General features: G+C 41.5%; 1 protein-coding gene across 3 annotated transcripts in view; it reads right to left on the bottom strand.

Annotated features, from left to right (window-relative positions):
- LOC102772273 (chromosome unknown open reading frame, human C20orf196) overlaps positions 1-4,814 on the bottom strand; it is a 70,480-nt gene extending 65,666 nt beyond the window's left edge. For all 3 annotated transcript variants that reach the window (XR_435364.2, XM_006758067.2, XM_015560265.1), the window contains exon 1: positions 4,784-4,814. The gene's annotated coding sequence lies outside the window, so the exon portion shown is untranslated. The remainder of the gene's footprint in view (positions 1-4,783) is intronic.
- Between the last annotated feature and the right edge of the window lie 482 nt (positions 4,815-5,296).

Below are 5,296 nucleotides of genomic sequence, written 5' to 3'. Positions count from 1 at the left end.
GAGTGAGGTAATTACAGGTTGCAAATGGCCGGGACATTCATATGCAAAGGCCTCTGCGGCAGCCTGGGTGGGCGGGGTCTCAGGGAATCCGCCGGTGGAGCAAGCGACTATGGCGGAGCCGCAGACCTGCCCTAAGGATACGCGCGTCTCAGTGTCCTGGTGAGGGCTGCAAGCACCTCTGAGGGAAAGCAGCCCCCAAGATCGCCTGCTGCCAGACCGTCCAGTTTCTCCCCGCTTGAGTCCCGGGTCCCCAGAGACTTCCCGGAACCGGAGTTCAGAGCCGTCGGGGGCTTGTGACTCCCTCCGGATTCAAAAGGACAGCCGCGTCCTCAGGTGCCGGCCCCTTTCCGCGCGCGAGCCCCGCGAGAGCCCCGTACCTCTGCGCTTCTCTCCTGCAGCTTCTGCGGGTCTCAGTGTGCCTTTCCTTCCTTCTAGTTGTAGAGTTTACAGTCAGCCAGGCTTCCTGTGGTTCTGGATGAAGTCCGTGTTGTTTCTCTGAGGTATTAATCAATTGTTGTGAGCGGCATTAACTTCCCGGTGTTTATCTCTGCCGCCATCTTAGTTTCTCCGGTCCCAAAACTTTTTAAATCTTCACCCAAGGACGTGCTTAGAGAGAGGAAGGGAGAGATGCCTTTGCACATGCCCCGGCCAGGGACCAAACCCACAACCCAAGTACGCGCCCTGACCGGGAATCAACCTGGAAACCCTTCAGTGCATAGGAAGACACTCAACCAACTGAGCCACTCTGGCCTGGCTGCCCCCAAATTTTTGATATGTGGTTCAACTTCCTGCTCCAGAATTGCATACTTTCCTTTCTTAAAAGAGCCTGAATGACAAGGGGCCAGCCTGGGCCTTAGATGCCACTTTTTGGATCTGTCCATAACCTTCAGGGACAACAATCCCTTCTCCCACTTCTGTTCCACTGGACTGTCACTTAGACTTTTCAACATGCCCAAATTGCTCCCTCCCGTTTTCAATAAAACCTGGTGTATAAGGGAATGACCTTATTCTTTAGAAATGCCCCTCATATATTGGTAAGGGGACATGATGTCTACAACATACTCTCAAAAGGTTCTAAAAATATGTACACACACACACACACACACACACACACACACACAAGTAAAGAAGAGGAGAGAACCTGGGGTTAAGCCTCAAGAAAGTCCAATTGAAGACAGAGGTTGAGATGCAGAACTTATTTATTTATTTACTTTTAAAAATATCTTTATTGATTTCAGAGAGGAAGGGAGAGGGGAAGAGATAGAAATATCAATGAGAGAGAATACTTGATCGGCTGCCTCCTGCACGCCCCCTACTGGGGATCAAGCCCACGACCCAGGCATGTGCCCTGAGTGGGAATCAAGCTGTGACCTCCTGGTTCATAGGTTGATGCTCAACCACTGAGCAGCACTGGCCAGGTGGAACTCATATATTTATATACATTAGCAAGAAATAATTAAATTGAAATTAAAAGAACACAATTCCATTTACAATAGCATCAAAAAATAACATATTTAGGAATATATTTAATAAAAATGTGTAAGGCATATACATGGAAAACTACAAAATAAATGTTGAAAGAGACTGAAGATCTAAATGAATAGAAAGACATCCTATGTTCATAGACTTAATATTTTGTTGCCCAAATTGATCTATAGATCAATGCAATTCTTATCAAAATCTCAGTTGCCTTTCTTTTTTGTACACATTTGACAAAATTTTCAAAAATACATATGGAAATGCAATACCCAGAATGGCCGAAACAATTATGAAAAAGAAGAACAAAATTGGAAGACTCATATTTTTAAATTTCAAAACTTACTGAAAAGCTACAATAATCAAAATTGTATAGTACTGGCAAAAGATTGAACATATAGATCAATGGAATAGAATTGAGAGTCCAGTTGTAAAATCTTAGATTTATGGTCAATTGATTTTCTTTTTTTTAAAATTGAAGTATAGGTGATATACAATATTATATGTGCTTCAGGTGTACAACATAGTGATTCAATATTTATATATCTTATGAAATTGTCACCACAATAAGTCTTATAACCATCTATTACCATACAAAGTAATTACAATATTATTGACTATATTCCCTGTGCTTTACCTTATATCCTGGTGACTTATTTATTTTATAACTGAAAGTTTGTATCTATTAATGCGCTTCACATATTTTTCCAATCCTCCCACGCCCCCTCACCTTTGGCAGTCATCAGTTTGTTCTCTGTATCTATGAGTCTATTTCTGTCTTGTTTTGCTTTTTTATTTTAGATTCCATATATAAGTGAAATAATATGGTATTTTTTTCTGATTTATTTCATTTAGTATAATACCCTCTAGATTCATCCATGTTGTCAAAAATGGCAAGATTTCATTCTTTTTTCTTTTTTAATATATTTTTATTGTTTCAGAGAAGAAGGGAGAGGGAGAGAGAGATAGAAACATCAATGATGAGAATCATTGATCCGCTGCCTCCTGCAATCCCCACACTGGGGATCGAGCCACTACCCAGGCATGTGCCCGGCCCAGGAATTAAACCGTGACCTCCTGGTTCATAGGTCAATACTCAACCACTGAGCCTGCTGGCTGGGCCAAGATTTAATTCTTTTTATGGCTGAGTAATAGTCCATCTCTGTATCTATGAGTCTATTTCTGTCTTGTTTTGCTTTTTTATTTTAGATTCCATATATAAGTGAAATAATATGGTATTTTTTTCTGATTTATTTCATTTAGTATAATACCCTCTAGATTCATCCATGTTGTCAAAAATGGCAAGATTTCATTCTTTTTTCTTTTTTCACAGAGGCAGGAGAGGCTCCTGCCACCACTGCTGCACTTGCCAGCCATGAGCCCAGCTCAGGGCTTCTGGCAGAGCGGCGCTCCCCCTGTGGGAGTGAACTGACCACCAGGGGGCAGCTCCTGTGTTGAGCATCTGCCCTCTGGTGGTCAGTGCGCATCATAGCAACCAGTTGTTCTGTTGATTTGCATATTAGCCTTTTATTATATAGGATACCACATGTTCTTTATCCATTTATCTATTGATGAACACAGGTTGCTTTTGTATCTTGACAATTGTAAATAATGTTTCAATAAACATAGGGTATGTCATTTTAATTAGTGTTTTTGTTTTCTTTGGATAAATTCCCAGAAGTGGAATTGCTAAATTGTTCATTTTCTGTTGTTGTTTGTTTTGTTTTGTTTTTTGTTAATCCTCACCCGAGGATATTTTTCCATTGATCTTTTAGAGTGGAAGAGAGGGAAAGACAGAGAGAAACATCGAAGAGAGAAATACATCGACTGGTTGTCTCCTGCATGAGCTCTGACCAGGGCCCAGGCCAGGGGAGGAGCCTGCAACTATGTGTCCTTGACAGGAATGGAATCTGGGACCCTTTGGCCCAGAGGCCAACATTCTATCCACTGGGCCATAACAGCTAGGGCTGAATCGTTCATTTTTTGAGGAACCTCCATACTGTTTTCCATAGTGGCCACACCACTTTACATTCCCACCAACAGTGCATGAGAGCTCCCTTTTCTCCACATCCTCACCAACACTTGGTATTTATTATCTTTTTTTTATTTTTATATATTTTATTGATTTTTTACAGAGAGGAAGAGAGAGGGATAGAGAGCTAGAAACATCAATAAGAGAGAAACATTGATCAGCTGCCTCCTGCACACCCCCTACTGGGAATGTGCCCGCAACCAAGGTACATGCCCTTGACTGGAACCAACCCTGGGACCCTTCAGTCCTCAGGCCAACACTCTATCCACTGAGCCAAACCAGTCAGGGCTATTGTCTTTTTGATAATAGCTACTCTAACAGGTCTGAGCTGATATCTGATTGTGTTTTGATTTGCATTTCCCTGATGATTAGTGATGTTGGGCATCTTTTCATGTGTCTGTAGCCATCTGTATGTCTTCTATAGAAATATGTCTATTCATCAACGATTTTCCACAGGGTGCCAAGACAGTTCTACAGGGAAAAGACTGCCTTTCAACATTTCAACACTGAGATAACTGGATAGTCACTTAAAAAAAAAATGTAAAATGCTGCAGGCACTTTGGAAAACAGTTTGGCAGTGTCTCAAAGGATAAATAGATACACTTTATCCAGGCAATTTCACTTGTAGGTACATGCTCAAGAAATAAAAACATATGTTCACACAAACCTTCACAAATATTAATTGCAGTTTTATTCATAATAGACAGAAAGTGAAAACAATCCAAATGTCTATCAACTGATGAATGGATAAATAAAATTTGGTATATGCATACTTGGAATATTTTTCAGCAATAAAGGAATGAGGTTCTGACACATGCTACAAGGACAAATTTTGAAAACATTAATTTTAAAAAGCTAGTGGTTTAAAAAAAAAGGACAACAGGCTCAAATAAACTCACAAAACTTTTCTATAGTCACATGTCACCAAACCTTTAAAAACGTGAATTTTATTTTATGTGAATTATAGCTCAACAAAGCTGGTGTTTTTTTGTTTTTTAAAGAAGAAAAACCTAAGCTCATGCAGACACACTGCCTGCAGACTCCGGGGATCGCCAAAGCTAAGGCTGCTGAAGCTGCAGAGGCCGCATCCTGGGGTGGAGGAGGGGTGCATGGCAGGAAATTGGAAGTGTGCCAGGGGAAGCGGCCATAACTTCCCAATTGTGAGATAATGATCTAACGCATTGTGGGACACCCCCTCCCCTCTTTACCCCCAGTCCCAAGGCACTCCTGAATCAACTCAGACACCCGCCCAAAATATTCGTCAATTACACTCACCATCAGGCAGCGGCGGCAAGCTGGAATCCGGAAGCGGAAGAGCCATGTTTGTTAAGGGAAAAGTGAGTTTAAAAGGAAGTCGCTGGAGCCATCTTTGCTGAGGGCAAGCAAGGGCAATGGAAGGTAGCTGTGGCCATCTTGGCTAAGGGCATTCGCCCAAGCTTTCCAAGGCGCATGGCTAGTTTGGGCAATTTCTAGAGAAGGTTTATTAATAAAATGCGCTTGGTGGACACTACAGAGAACAGAAAAACTATTTAAAAATTTTAAAAATGTGAATGTTTGCATTAAAAAACTAAAGTAGAGAGAAGTGAACAAAGAATGAAAATAGTTTAACAGTTTTTTTTTTAATCCTCACCCAAGCATGGCAGGGATTGGATTACAGGACAATTAACAAGATTATGTGCTCTCTCAAGGGTGGTTACCCTTCGGATGGATCTGAAAGAGGCATTTCAGCCCTAACCGATTTGGCTCAGTGGATAGAGCCTCAGCCTGCAGACTGAAAGAGGCATTTCA

Source organism: Myotis davidii, unplaced genomic scaffold (assembly GCF_000327345.1).
Source record: "Myotis davidii unplaced genomic scaffold, ASM32734v1 scaffold32, whole genome shotgun sequence".
NCBI classification, from domain to species: Eukaryota; Metazoa; Chordata; class Mammalia; order Chiroptera; family Vespertilionidae; genus Myotis; species Myotis davidii.
Note: the sequence above shows the minus strand (reverse complement) of the source record. Positions and strands in the feature narration are given on the sequence as shown.